The sequence below is a fragment of the Arvicola amphibius genome, chromosome 5 (assembly GCF_903992535.2).
Source record: "Arvicola amphibius chromosome 5, mArvAmp1.2, whole genome shotgun sequence".
Taxonomy (NCBI): Eukaryota; Metazoa; Chordata; class Mammalia; order Rodentia; family Cricetidae; genus Arvicola; species Arvicola amphibius.
The window spans coordinates 584,843-599,665 of record NC_052051.1 but is presented as its reverse complement, the minus strand read 5'-3'; the positions used below and the strand labels follow the sequence as shown (position 1 = coordinate 599,665).

Sequence of the window (14,823 nt, the reverse complement as noted above, 5' to 3'; positions counted from 1 at the left end):
GGAGCTGGGGTAAGAGTGGGGAGGGAGAGTCATCACAGCCTAGAGAATGAACTAGACACTGTGGTCAGTAATCTGGTTTCTTTTCCTTGTATGAACACTCTGTGTACACTGGACAGAATATCATATGTAACACATCGTAACTTCATTTTAAAGCCATGGTTTTTAACCACATATTTTTCATTTTTCTTTAATTTATTTTTTGTGGGTTTTTTTTTTTTTCAAGACAGGATTTCTCTGTAGCTTTGGAGCCTGTCCTGGAACTAGCTCTTGTAGACCAGGCTGGCCTCATACTCACAGAGATCTATCTGCCTGTCTCTGCCTCCCGAGTGCTGGGATTAAAGGTGTGTGCCACCGCAGTCCGAAACCACATATCTCTTAAGTGTTTGAATAACCCACAAGTTCACAGAGATGGTTTTTGTTGGACATTTCCATCGTTTCCATTCTTTTTGCCCACAGTCAATGCTGCAGGGACCCTGACAGGTAGAATCAGCCAACCCCAGTGCCCAGGGCCAGGGGAGTGTGCCAGACAGGCCTTCCTGGAAGCAAGTCCCAGGGGTGGCCGTGGGATGCCAGGGTCTCTGTGTATACTACATAGGCAAAGAGGCAGAGCAGCTGGCATCTTGCTGCATGAGGACCAGCAGGGTACTCATGCCAACCGACAAAGGGGACACACATGTCTGGCCATGACCCACCCTACTCCTGAAGCTTCCAAAAGGGAAAACATGAACTACTTTTTGTCTTTTCTAGGTCTTGGCTTGGCTCACACTCCAGGTCACAGAACGCTCTTCAGGATAGTCTCGTACTTCCACAATGGCCCTTCTCACTCCATGACTCCTCTTACCACACCGAAAATAAACGGGCTACTCAAAGACAGAAAGGGGAAACAAGGAACCGTGTTTCTACAATGTTTTCTTTAAAGACATCTTGGGGATGTATCCGTTATTTCTATTCTCTTATAGGCACAAAAAAGACAATTTGGAATGATGGGGCTGCTGAGATGGTTCAACAATTAAGAGTGCATACCAGCCTTGCAGAGAACCCATATGCATAGCCACCTATAACTCCAGCTCCATGTGGCCCAATACTCTCTTCTGGCCTCCATGGTACCACCCCACACGTACATTTATAAAACAAAGTACTGAATTTTTTAAATTATGGGGACTGGAGAAATGGCTCAGTGGCTAGGAACACTTGCTGATCTTTTTGAGGATCCAAGTGGTTTACAGTCATCTGTAATTCCAGTTCCAGGGATCTGGTGCCTTCTTTTGACCTCTGTGAGCACCCGGCATGCATGTGGTGCACATACATAGACACAAGCAAATATATGCATAAAAAGTTTTAATTTAACATTTTAATTGCATATTTATATTTAAGTACATAGTTTGGGCATACATGTTGAATTAGGACATACAAATAGAAAGCTTTTTTATTTTATTTTCAAAGACAGGGTTTCACTCTATAGCTCTGGTGGTTCTGTAACTCACTATGTAGACCAAGCTGGTCTCAAACTCACAGGGATCCACCTGCTCCCACATGCTGGGATTAAAGGCATGCACCAACTCACCTAGCTACAGAAATAATATCTTTCCTTAGAAAAACAACTTAGACTGGACAAGCACGTGACCCCATCATTGTAACAGGCTTTGCCCAGAGCGGCAGATAGATGCTTTGCTTAAACCTTGGACTTCCAAACCAGGCAGTGGTGGCACATGCCTTTAATTCCAGCAATCAGAAGGCAGAGGCAGGTGGATCTCTTGAGTTCAAAGCCAGGCTGGTCTACAGAACAAGTTCCAGGGCAACCAGAGCTACTCAGAGAGACCCTGTCTCGAAAAAACAAGAAAGAGAGAGAGTCAAGTCAACTACAAAGTCAGGACACAAGATGATATCAACAACAGGAGGACCTTGGCAAAGCTAGCCTTACACCTAGAGGCTATAACGCTTATATACACAGGTTTGCTGTATGAAGATACTGAAGATGACGTCAATGGGCACTTCCAGAATCATCAGCCATGAACGGTCCTGTGTGTGGTTCCTCATGGAGTGACAATTTCCAAACTACTTTATTTGTGATGTACCTCATTAATGGAACCAAACGGTTATGCTTTATTTTTTCATTTATAAATGTACTAGGATTGTCACTTTTTGTATTAAAATAACAAAAATTTAGAAACAAACATGTTCAAATTGTTTTCAGAATTTTTTAAACACTTGTTATTACATTTAATTATTTATTTGGGGGCATGCCTGGGACAGGTAGGTGACACCTAGATGCAGGAGTTGGTTCTTGCCTTCCACCGTGTGGGCTCTGCTCCTACTTGTGTCTGTCGAGTTATCCGGTCATGATTGGCCGGATTCAGTCAACATCAGCCTGGGGAAGTACGGTTGGTTCTTGTTTGTTGCGGCATAGTATTCCTTTGTGTGACCTAATCACAGCAAGCCTGTTTCTGCAGACTCATCTGGCTTAGGAAGCAGTGGTGCTGAAATGGGACCTGCGTGTGTGCCTTGGTGGTCAGGAACTCTTATCTCTCTTGGGCACCAAAGAAAGGAAATAGACCACAGACTAAAGGCTAAGCAGCTTTTCCAAAGTTTACAACCCAACTCAGGTTACTTTTGGTGCACGGCGAGGAGGACAGATTTTTTCTTCTGGGTGGATTTCCAGTTCTCTCAGGACCATGTGTCAGGCACAGTGCAGCCACGCATCCATGTGCACCAGTCTCTGCTGCAGCAATGCTGAACAGCTGATGCAGTGCCAGCCTGCACCAAGCTCTCCTCACTTTCCACCAACCATGGCCTCTATTTTCTGTATTCGAAGCTTTGATACAGGGAACCCTGGAGAGATGGCTACTTCCAGGCCTGGTCATTCCTTAAAATAAATGACTAGCTGTCATGGTTAATATTGTCAACTTGACAGTATATAGAATCACCAAAGAGCCTCTGGGTATGCCTATCAAGGAACATCTAGATTGGGCTGAGGTAGGAAGATGCACCCTAAATGTCTGCAGCATCATTCCATGGGCTGGGGTTCTAGACTGCAAAAAAGCAGAAGTTCAGCTGAGCACCATCACTCCTCGCTTCCCGACAGCAGGCACAATGGTTAGCTGCCCCTCCAGCTCCTGTCACCAGGCATTAGTCACTGCAATGAGAAAAGCAATGCCCAGAGCAACCAGTGTGTCACTCCTACCCATACTCTACAAGGACTACTGCTGCCTGCCCTAGATCCCCGGAGCAGGTGCCAGAGGACCAAGACATCCCTATGCTTCCTCCCTACCTGGGTCTTCCCATGGAAACCACAGCAAGGTTCTTGCTTCCATTTCCTTCCCTCCATCTGCCTTCCAAGTGCCTGGTACTTCCCTGTGTGGTTCTGCATGGTGAGGCATGCCTCCTATGCCTAGGGGTCAGTGAGTATAATAATAATATAATAATGGGCAGCCATTTCTATGGCTCTATGACTCACCATTACTGACTAAACCCCAAACACGGGGCCCATGTTTGTGCAGCAAGTACTCTTACCTACTGAGCCATCTGTGTTCATTTTTTCTGTGCCCTGTTTCATGGTACCTTTACTTCCCTGGGGCTACTTTCTTTAAATTTTTTTATTTTTTACCTCTCTTTTTGACATAGAAATTAAAAACCTTCCTGTAGAGGGTAATTAGCTATAAACAATTTTGGGTGTGGTCTACCAGTTTGATAGGATGTACTTTTAGTATCTATTCACCTGCAATTCTGATAATATTGACACAGAGGCAAGGACATCCTGATCTGAGGCAAGCCTAGGCTACAAAGAAAACCTTACCTTGAAGCACAAAAACAGATGTGAATAGCACCACACACCTTTAGCCTCAGCACTCAGGAGGTGGAGATAAGCAAGGTCATCCTCAACTACATAGTGAGTGTGAGGTCAGTACAGGAGACCTTGTCTCACGACAAGAAACAGACTGAGTGGTCATTCTGCAATAAAACTTTTGAGGCTGAGGCAGGAAGATCCCGAGTTTGAAATCAACCTGGGCTATTGTTCCAAAACAATAAATAGAAAGAAGGAAGGAGTGAGGGAGGGAAAGGGAGAGGAGGAGGAGGAGGAGGAGGAAGAGGAGGAGGAGAAGGAGAGGAGACAGAGAATGAGGGGGAGGGGGAGGGAGGGGAAGAGAGAGAGAGAGAGAGAGAGAGAGAGAGAGAGAGAGAGAGAGAGAGAGAGAGAGAGAGAGAGAGAGAGAGAGAGAGAGAAGTTTAGGTGCCGTCTAGTGCCTTACTGCTACTGGACTCCACCCTGTTTGCCTGTAAGCACTTGCTCCACAAAGTCTTGACCTTTGATAATGTGTATAGCCCCAGCTGGTCTATGTTGGTAAAACTTTCCTCCTATGAGTTTGGAATATTCTGCACTTGTTGATGTACTGTAGAGTTCCTAATTGTGCTGCTGTAGGCCAACATGTCTGTGAATATAGACACAGAATTTAAACAAAACAAAGCTGAATGCAGCACAATAGAAACATCTTGCAACCAGATGGGTTTGTTCCAGGAATTCAAGGTTGATTTAGCACTGAAAATGGTTCAAATCCTCTCCACTCTCACTGAGATTTCAGAGAATGCTAAAAATCCCAGTCATGACCACATCCTTCTCCATGTCCCTAGTCCTCCCAACTTCTGCTTCCTATGTCTATGAAGCTCAACCCAGGACAGCCCCTTCCATCACCACGCAGGATCCTCCAGCTACAGCTACTTTAAACTATTGTGCAGTACCTGCTTTCTTTACGCTAGTGTTTGGTTTTTTCTGTCCCTTTGCTTTTAACTTTTTTTTGTCATGTATAAGCTGGAAAAAAAAAAAAAAGGCAGGAAGTACTTTAGTGCCCCCTCCCCTAGCAGTATACTAAGTCATTTTTACTTTCTAAACAAAACCAAACCTGAGCAGACATGCAGTTCTGATGGCATGGCGGAGCTCTTCCCTAGCAGGCACAGGACCCTGGGTCCCAGCACCAGCTCTACATAAACCGGCACGTGGCATACACTTGCAATTGTGGCTCTTGGAGGTAGAAGCAGAAGGGTCAGGAGTTCAAGTCTTCCTCAGCAACTTAGCAAGTTTAAGGCTAGCCAGGGTCACAGGACACCTTATCTCAAACAAAGATTAATTTTTAAAAGAATAAATAATTTTTTAAAATACACACTTGTCATCCCAGCACTTGGGAAGTTGAGGCAAAAGGATCACATGAAGTCAGGAGTTCAAGGCTAACCTTGGTGAAATTTTGTCTGGTGTATGTGTGTGAGCCTGACAAATTTATGAGGGCGAGTATTTAATCTGTTTATATTAATATAAAGGTTATTTCCTTTGTTGAGATAAGAGTCTTGCCTGCTATAGCCCAAGTTAGCCTCATTCTTGACACAGCATCCTAAGTGCTGGTGTGTAGTCACTAATGCAACCAGGTTCAAGCCACCACGACTTCCTATTTACCCTTCATCTTACCTTTTAATGAGTTATGTGTGTGCGCGCGTGTGCATACATGAGCATGCGTGTACATGTGTGGAGGCTGGAGGACAGCCTCGGCTGCCATCTTCAAAAATACCATCCTCTTTCCTTGAGACAGGGTCTTTTCTTGACCTGGAACTTACCAATTAAGCCAGAATGGCTGGCCAGTGAGCCCCAGGGAACTTGTCTTCCCCACCACTGCTGTGATTACAAGTGTACACACCTGCACTTCCAGTTTTTTACGTGGATCTGGAGATAGAGCTCAGGTCCCTGTGCTTGGTGCTATCTTCCTAGCCTTGTCCTTTATCCTTGTGTGTGTTCAAATATCACGATTTTTCTTCTCCATTAGCCTTTCAGTTCTTTTTTTTTAATATGTTCTTGCTATTCTTCATCATGATTCTCTGTGACTATGTAGAGAACTCAAGAACCAGTTAACAAATCAGTCTCATCAACCCTGTGCTAACATTTTACTCCTTTCATGTTGAAACACCAAAAGTCACGGCCGTCGGGCAGGATGCTCAGTCACCCACCATGTCCACCTTCTCCCCTTCTTCTTTGCATCAGCACCTAGCAGGCTTCTCCCTTCATCTTCTCACCTGGTCTAGGCTGTGCTTCCTGCTTGTTGTGGCACTGCTATCTAACTGGCATGGCCTCCAGATTTTACATTTCCTGAGCACTTCTGAAGTGGTACTCTCCTATATATGAAGGGTATTCTGGGCACATACATGCAGACTGGTGATACCTGATCTGTAGTTCTTGTTTTTGGTAATTTTGCCCCTTCATAATGCCCTGATGACTCACCTCTTCGTCACTGACACAAAACAAAGCCACTCTGTGCTCTCTAGTAAATGTGCCTGTGACGCCCGTGGAATGGAGGTGTTCCTCCTCACAGCCTCCCAACAGGATGGCCCTAGAACTTTGTGCCTGGGGACATCTGGGTTTTTGTGTGTTTCTATAGCTGGATTCTGAATTTTTTTAGGGGGTGGGGGCACAGCTTTTCAAATACTTGTTGCCTGGAGGTTAAGTCCAATTCAAACTGATTACGGTTGAAATTGGAAGCTCAAAGAGTTTTCTCAAAGGTTTTAGCTGAGCATGGTGACGTGTGTGTAACCCTAGCACTCAGGAGATGGAGGCAGATGATCAGAAGCTGGGAGTTATCTTCAAATACACAGGAACTTTGAAGCTAATCTGGACTAGGTGAGACCCTATCTCTAAATAAACAAACAAATAAATAAAATTCCTTTGCAAGAATTTTTTTTCTTAGTACATGACAAACTGCAAATGATTGTGGTGAGTGCTACATCACGCATTTAAGACAGAGACTAACTTTCAGAGTCAGGGCTCCTGCTACCAGAGTGACGGTTAGTAAACGCACACCCAATGACTTTTCTAGAAGTAAACATCCAAGTTTATGAGACTACCCCTCTGCTTTTAAGAATTTCAGACAGAGTGTCTCGTGGCAGTTAAGAGTCTAATACAGACAAAACCAACTTCCCACGGAAGCTCTTCAAGAAAGACTGTCATGTGGTGATATAGCCGTTTTTTTTTTTTTAAATAAGTCCCCAACAGCAATACTTTAATGAAACATTTCAACGAAATCAGAATCCAGTGCCCATGAGCCTGTTGGAGAGACTTCACGCGCTTGGTGGCTGCCGCTGGAGGAAGGTCGCGTCAGCAGTGCCGCGATGTGCTATCCGTCTAGTCCATCCCTCTCACTCAGTATCTACCACAAAACCACATTTTCAGGTGCTCTGGAGCCTGTCCAAATCTGTAAAGTTTTTTTGTTTTGTTTTGTTTTTATGTTTTTAAATCAGCTCTTGGCTAAGGGCATGCTGGGAATCTCCAAGCAGTAGCTCTTCTCCCCCTGGGCTGCCCAAGTGCACAGCATCCAGTGCTACGCCTCTAGGAGCTGTCATGGTGCCCTGTGCCTTGGACTCATCCATGCCACAGGTGCCAGGAGCTGGACGTCTCCACCTTCACAGCTTGTTTACTGTCATCGAGATTTCACAGCGGGGACAGGCACGGGTAGATCTGAACACTCACAGTGAGGATCTGTCACCTGATGGATCGTCCCTCACCCAGATGTCTACCCACCCACAGAGGGAACACCTAATTACTCCAGAACCCTTCTGGGTCTACTTGCTATCTGACAAAAGATGAGTCCTTCTCTGGCTTCCTGGCATCCACCATGTTTATAAACACTCGCTCTTAATGTTGAGCTAGTATCATATTCAACACATTCACCAAAAGACCATCAAGAGCAGATAAAGGGCATTTCTTTAAAAAACAAATCAGTTTCCAATAATTCAACATTTGGAGAGATGCAAAGTGCAAGACGTCATGGCTACATTCAGTCCTCAGATCTTCAACGTGGCTGAGCTAGGCGTGTAGGCACCACTCCTCATGGACTGTGGACTGTCTCTGCCTCGTGTCGGCAGCCCACGTGAAATTCCTCAGCTGGAAGCTGGCAGCGAACTGGAGACCACTGTCAACACACGCTCTGTCTCCTACACACACACCCGCCATCAACTGCCTGACACAGTTCTCGTGCTGGGCAGGCTGCAGCAAAGGAATTCTGTAGCAGAGCCTAGAACACTGGAGTCGGGCAGGGCAAATGTGCACACATAATCCAGAGCGTGACCAAAGGCGCCTTCTGAGGTCTGTCCTGGAAATCAGGGCCAGCCACAAGCTATCTCTCTGTTCATAGAGACGTCTTCATTTGTAGGCTCCTTAGATGACTTCAGAGTTGTTAGTACCTAAGGCCACCTGGCACAGTTACCCCATGCTGGGCAAAGACATCCAGACCTATGAGAGGGATATTGGCCAAGGAGGTGCTAGATGCTTGCTAGATGCTCCAGCATCCTGGCTGGAGAGAACCAGCTGGAGCCAAGTCCAGCGACAACGGCCCACTCTATCGTCCAGGTCACAAGGTGTCAATCTAGAACCAGAGACAGATGTGTTACAAACCATCAGATGGGAGAAAGTTAGAAAAGACTTTTATAGACAACATGCGTTCTCATCCCCCACTCACCTGGTCACTGTCCAGACTCTACAAAGACAATCAGTCACTGGCCACCTGGAAAGGAAGGCTGTCATTAATTCCCAAAAAACAGACGCGCAGAAGACAAGCCACCAGCAGAACACTAGCATCGTAGCTACAGCTTTAGAAAGGCCAGGACGAGAGCACCTAGTTAACATCAGAATCCAATGATTGAAGCCACATTCTTCTTGAAGACTTCTGTGTTTTTTGAGGGCGGCAAACAAACGGACCTCCTACTGGTTGGCAGTAATCCCTGCAGGCTCAGGAACAGGAAAGAGACTCCACCTGGTATCCGCTGGGCCCCAAACAGTGAGGGGTTAGGACAGAAGCTCTTAGGTACTCAGAAGCTCTCACATTAACCTGACACAGACAAAACCTAGCGGAGATGGCCACGCTCCTCAGCTTTAGAGATAGGCGCTAAATGGACCAAATATCTTCGTTAGAATAAAACCCAGCAAAACAAGAGCAGAGAAATTCCTTGTTGTTTTTTGTTTTTCTTGATATAGGGGATTTCAATGTGTTGCCCAGTCCGGTCTTGAACTTTTAAGCCTACGTAATCTTCCCACCTCAGCTTCCCATGTAGCTCAGAGAAATCTTCAAATTAACCATAAAGCTATTTAGCACACCTCACTGTGGGAATGAAGTCAACGTCAGTGAAAGCTGATGGCTCAAGGGCTGCGCTGAGCATAAGGAGGCTGGAGGCAGAACGGCTCCTAAGATCCTTAGCTGAAGCCGGGCGGTGGTGGCGCACGCCTTTAATCCCAGCACTCGGGAGGCAGAGGCAGGTGGATCTCTGTGAGTTCGAGACCAGCCTGGTCTACAAGAGCTAGTTCCAGGACAGGCTCTAAAAAAGCTACAGAGAAACCCTGTCTCGAAAAAAACAAACAAACAAACAAACAAAAAAAAAAAAGATCCTTAGCTGAGGGTGTTCCAAGTCCTCAGTCTGCACTTTGCTCACAGAGTGCCCAGGTGTGGTTGGTGGCCCTTGCCTTACCTGGCCTGGGAAGCGGTGCTGACTCCCTGAGTTGTCTCCTGGATTCTGAGCAGAAGTAGGGAGAGATGTGTCCACACTGCACCAACACCCCCTATGGGCATCTCAGAAACACTGTCAATGTTCTGGAGGGGTGCAGCTGGCTGGGCCCCAGTGCCAGGGTATGGCTTGAGATGGATTTTTGGCCACTTTCACCAGCTGGCCAATTCCAATGGCAGGGGTTCTTGCATATCACTTTCCTGGGATAGGATCTCATTCTAAGAGCAAAGTTAGTCCAATAGAGGAACTGGCATGGAAAGTTGTAACTCATAGCCTCTAGTTCAGAGTCAGGCTCCTGATAAGAACTCCAAGATGCTCTGGCCTGTGTCTAGCATGTCAAAGTCCCTCGTAGGAAACAGACTAAAATTCCAGGTCAATCTAGAATTACGCTAAGGTCCTGGGCTGCTTGTTTAAACACCATAAGGAAATAGTCTTTAACAACCCCTGAGTCAGAACAAGCTGCCTGTGTTCTCTGTAGACTACAGAAAGAAGTGTATCCAAGTGCAATACTCTGCCGGCTCCAGTGACAACTGCACAGTGGGTAGGTTTGGGAGGGGGACAGCCATGCCCTTAGGACCTGAAAGGGATATGGAAAACTCGCACAGTTCTCAGGGGACCTTCCATCACTGTGCTTGGGGAGGGCATTCTAGGATCACAAAGATAGTGGGAATGGTGGCAGAGTCTGTGGAGTCATTGCCTCCCAAGTCAGCTGGTCTTATCTGCTCATGTAAATCAGACTCAGACTCTTACAGTATCTCTCCAAGGCCCATGGAAGAAAGACAGGTTGCAAGGCCTCAGAGTGGTCAATGTACACCCACAAGCACAACTTGTAAAACAGTCACAGAGTGAACTACAAATGATTTACTCCCTGGTTTCTGTGCCGTGAACGATGATCATGAAAAGATAAAAAATTGTCAGCTTATTGCTGAAAAATTAACAGGAGAAAATCAAGCCAATCTGAATCAAAAGAAGTAATGCAAAGTCCATTTCTGGGGACTGCAGTTACAAGAATGGTATACAGTATGAAACCACCATCCTGTTAATTTAGGCCTACCTATGAAAAGAAGGAAGTTAATTCATTTTTCTAGAATGTTCTAGAACTGTCCAGAAAAAATGTCTGAGTATTCACTGCTTTGTACTATCTGCACACATGTTTAAAACCTGCAAGAGAAGTTGCAGAGATGGCTCATTGGTTAAGAGTGTACTGCACTTCCAAAAGACCCCAGTTCCCAGCACCCAGAGTTGCCTGGGGTTACAGCTCCACAGCATCTGGCACCTTCTTCTGGCCTCTGTAAGCACATGGTTCACACATACCCCATACACACACACGCACACACGCATGCACATGTGCACGAATAAAAATAAAATATTTATTAAAAAACTTGCAAGTGGGGGGCTAGAAAGATGGCCCAGAGCACTGACTGCTCTTCCAGAGGTCCCAAGTTCAATTCCAAGCAACCACATGGCGGCTCACAACCATCTATAATGAGATCTGGTGCCCTCCTCTGGCCTGCAGGGATACATGCAGTCAGAACACGGTATACATAATAATTTTTTTTCTTTTTTCTTTTTTTGGTTTTTCGAGACAGGGTTTCTCTGCAGCTTTTTTAGAGCCTGTCCTGGAACTAGCTCTTGTAGACCAGGCTGGCCTCGAACTCACAGAGATCCGCCTGCCTCTGCCTCCCGAGTGCTGGGATTAAAGGCGTGCGCCACCACCGCCCGGCATCATAATAATTTTTTTTTAAAAAAAAATAAATAAATAAACCTTGCAAGTGCAGGGTTTGATGGTGCACAATCCTGTCATCCTCACAAGTGTGAGGTTCAGTGGTGCAGGACTGTAATCCTAGTGTTCAAGGGAATGTGACAGGAGACCTGAGATCTGTCTGAGTTACATAGCAAACTGGTCAACTTATCAAGAGTCTGACTGTCTCAAAATCAAAGTTAAAAAGGACTGGAGAGTCTTTCAATGGCAGAGTGCTTATCTATGCTGTTCAAGGTCAATCCCCAGTACAAAACAACAATAGCAAAAATCTTTAAATACAATTGAATTTCCATACAAAATTGCCATGACCAAACCACATCTCTATCAGTGTGTGAGCAGAGAGTCGGATCATAGCTACAGCACCAATGATTCATGTCCTGCACCACACAAGAGCCACCCCACTACACTGAGGAGGGGCTATGATTCCACATCCACTGGGGTTTATGTCCTCAGGTACTGCAGTGGAGTCTCAGCCCCACCTGACAAAGCCTGGCACCAGAAACACAGGTGGTAGTTGTGAGTTGCGGGACAGTCGAATCCAGCCAAACACAGCAGCCAGAATCCCGGCACCCTGTCCCAGGCACCTCTCTGGAGCTCATCAGAATCGATGCAGAAGCTCTCCCCACGAGAGAGGAGAAAAATACCCAACCAAACACTAGGTGTTTCTTTTTAAATATATTTGGCATTCCTGGGTATACAGCCCTAAAAAGGCCTCCCACAACAGATTCTCCAACACTCCTGCGGCTCAGAGAATACATTTCTGGAGCTGGAAGGGGAGCTGGGTGCTTAGACGAGGTGCAGGCCGTTTGTGGATAGGGCTGCTCCTCCTCCGTCAGCACTCCTCTCTCCCCAACTTCTAACAACCCAGCCCTGGTTTACTGACAGTAAAATGAAACACACTGTCCTGTCAGACACATAAAGTCAGCAAAGCGACGAGGGAAAGCTCCAATGTCCCTAATGTTTCCTTCAAGTGTCCAGAGCAAAGATGACATCACAGAGGGATAGACCTCGATCATACTCCACGGCCACTCTTGCTTCTGTTCCACACAAGTTCACGGAGCACAGCAGGCAGCTCCCGTGCACTTTGTGGATGTGAGGGCACGTGGGTGTTGTCTGCAGAGTCTGCCACCAGCAGAACCAGCACTACCCACCCCTAAACCTTGCCACAACCCCCAAAGCCAACTGTCTTGGGGTATAAGCAGTACTATCCATCATGGACACTCATGGTGGATCTTGACACAGTGAGACAAACCACACATTTTGGAAAACAAGAATCTATGAGCATTTCTATGGTTCATTCTAATGTAGCATAAAACCTGGCGGGCTTAATTTAGGATGTTAGGAAAGAATGTTTAAAATAACTGACTCATTCTTCTGCATCTACACATAGTCAAAGTTCTATAGTTCATGTCCAAGCCCTACATCTTGCCACTCAAAACAAGGGGCAGGATTTCAGTATGTACGTACCCCTGTTAATTCAAACTTATGATCCTTCTGCCTCAACCTCCTCAATTCTGAGAGTACAGGTGATCACCCAGCATGATTCTGTCAACCTCTAACCCTATACACAGAAAATAAAAGGACAAATTTATATGAAAAGTGACATATTTAGCATATTAAAAATAAGGATGTTAAAACATCACTAAAATATCAAAATATCAAACCTAAAAGATGATTCCATCTGTAAAGGACAGAACAGGAGGAGCCTTGGCAATCTTTATAAGTACAGGGGTGCTTACGCTAAACCTCAGAAGCGGTCACAAGGCCTTGCTACCCTACACCACCTCCAAGCTTTATAAAATACAGACTGCGAAGTAACTCATACCAGAAGAGAGATCTGAGAAGGAAAACACACTTACGGCCCCTTCCTAGCCAGGCACTTGCCTAAGCTCTAGCACCTCCTAAAGCAAGGAAATCCTTGCTTTAGGGCCAGGGTCACTCAGACAGCGGGACCGGAAGGGGCGTCCTCAAGCACTCTGAGATCAGACCTATAGGCACCAAAGATCCTGCTGCGGAAAGTGAAATCAGCTCATGCCAAAGTGAAGGTAGTAGAGACAGAAAGGATAGAAATCCTGTTCTCTCTCCCTCTCTCTCTCCCTCTCCCTATCCCTTTCTCTCTCTCTCTGACATGGTTTCTCTGTAATAGCCCTGGCACAGGCTGGCCTTGAACTCATAGAGATCCACCTCACGAGTGCTGGAATTAAAGGTATGCACCACCAAATTTATTCTTAAAGACAAACAGTATGGGGGAACCAGGGAACAAACAGAAGCTGCTACCCCAGCCTGCCCTGAAGGGGGAGTTTTATATTACATTGGACACGCATGTCCCATGAGTATGAAAGATTAAGAGTAATTCAGACCTCGCCTCACCTCCACTGCTCCATGTTATCCACAAAAAGTTGTTGAATTTCAGAACTCCTCTCTGTTCATGAGAATTCCAGGTACCCCATATCCCCTGCAACCACCTCCACGAACTGTCCCAATACTTTGGGACTGTGAGGAATCCAACAATCTGTGCCCATAAATATACTTTACTCCTGAGACATTCATCACACGTTTGTCTAAGCCATGTTCCATATTTTCGGATGCTGTTTAACAATTACAACAGGTAGTGATTGGCCCCATCCCCATTTCCCAGATGTGGGAAACAAGGCCTAAAAGTTTTTGACAGCAAGCCTCATGTGAGTGCATCCTGTTGATGGGGCAGCCTCAGCTTGTCTCCAAGGCCACTTGATAGCTAACTTGGAAATAAAGAAGGCAGACATCATTTTCCACCTTTAGTCTTTATTTGCCATAAGCAATTTGCATAACTCCTCAAACCAATACAAAAGCCCAATAAATAATGCTTTAGTACTCATGGAAAAACAACCATAAACACGGTGCAAAGGTAACTGCAAACTGTCCTGTAACCCAGTGGCTTGGAGGGTGACCATTCACCACCATAAATGTACTTGGGCTTCCTGGAATATGCTACCCCTCATGTTCCCAACTCGGTGTCTCCAGCGTGGGGTGTGTCCCCTTCCTTCCCCACAGAGAGAAAGGTATCAAGTCATTTTCTCACACTCATGGCTGAGCACCAGAGAAACAGGAAATTCTGGAGCTAGGTTGATGCCCAGGGCAGTCACACCTTTCTCCCACACAAGTGGCTGCTATAGTCAGCATGTACTGGGACAGGGAAACAGCCTGTCTTAGGGCTATGAGCTCTGAGGACGCTAATGCCTCTCATCTCACAGAAAAAGGCAGCTTGAAGGAGTCAGGGCTGAACAGCAGCTGCCCTTCAGCTGCAGCATGGTCGGCCAGTCTGTGGTCTGGATTGCAGCAAGACACACTAAGGTCTCAAATGCAGCATCCAACTCCTCTCTGAAAATACACACGTGACCAGCACTCTCTAAGAACAAAGCAAGCTCCACATCCCTGAGTTGTCGGCTCTCTGTATGTCTCATACACCGAACAAATCCCAGCACAAAGGCTGGGTGGCGGGACCAGCAGAGGGAGCCAGCACCTGTTCCCTGGACACAAAGACTCTCTGGCACCAG

General features: G+C 46.1%; 1 protein-coding gene across 2 annotated transcripts in view; it reads right to left on the bottom strand.

The window, feature by feature from the left end:
* Zbtb46 (zinc finger and BTB domain containing 46) overlaps positions 1 to 14,823 on the bottom strand; it is a 71,718-nt gene that overhangs the window by 7,284 nt on the left and 49,611 nt on the right. The window lies entirely within an intron of this gene.